Raw genomic sequence first — 1,016 nt, 5'->3', positions numbered from 1 at the left:
TACATGTAAACATTAATGTCATCAATACCAATGGTTATCTATGTTACAAAGTGAATCTGATATTATATGAGCTCATCGGCATAGTTGTGGCTGTTGTATGAATTTTGTGGTTAGATGAGCTCATCGGCATAGTTGTGGCTGTTGTATGAATTTTGTGGTTAGCATACATTTGCTGTTGAGATAGACCTGATTTCTATCTCCATTCTTGTTGTAAGTGTAACAAGGCTATTGTATAATAATTATGTGGAAACCAGGCCTATATACATACAATAGTAGCACACAAATGCAATGCTAACACATACACCTTACCTTTTACATTTTGATCTCCTTTCCCAGTACAGCACTAAGTTACTTGACCTACGTGGAAATGAAAGAAACAACAATGATAATTATGCATATAACAGTGCATAAGCCTTACTTCTGTCCAAATTAGTTCTAAACACGTCATACATCATGTTATTCTAAAATGTTAGCATCTATCTCTTGTAAACTATCCAGTAATTTAGTGCCACGGGGTCACCAAAGAAGTTGTTACTATGTGTGTGCGTCCATTTTACACTACAGGTCATCAGAAATCAATGATAAAGATAAAAAGTGTACTTAACTTTATGAACTCACCTGAAAGCCTATGTAAGACCATAGATGTAAGTAGAGGCCACTCAGGCCAGTGAAACATGAAGGCATGGTAAAAAACGATAGGTGTGGCTCAGGTGTGGTCACAAAGATCTAGATTCCTGACAGTTTTCCTCCTTTTACGCATCTTCCAAATACTTTTGGATCTCAGGATCTTGAAGACACATAAGTAAAAACTTACTGCGAAGGTTTGTGAAAACAAAATCCTTTGGTTTTCATATTTAGGTACCTTGACAGATAAAATGCAGATGGTGACACCAAGCCTGTATGCATTGTCAGTAAAGATAGTTGTTACATGCAAAGAAAAATTATGTTAGAGTTGGTCTGAATACGCTTTAAGACGAACCAACCCAGCATGATTCAGAAAGACAGCCATGTCTTCG

The sequence above is a fragment of the Amphimedon queenslandica genome, unplaced genomic scaffold (genome assembly GCF_000090795.2).
Source record: "Amphimedon queenslandica unplaced genomic scaffold, v1.1 AMPQUscaffold_12850, whole genome shotgun sequence".
NCBI classification, from domain to species: Eukaryota; Metazoa; Porifera; class Demospongiae; order Haplosclerida; family Niphatidae; genus Amphimedon; species Amphimedon queenslandica.
The sequence above is the reverse complement of the archived record's forward strand: the minus strand, read 5'-3'. Positions refer to the sequence as shown.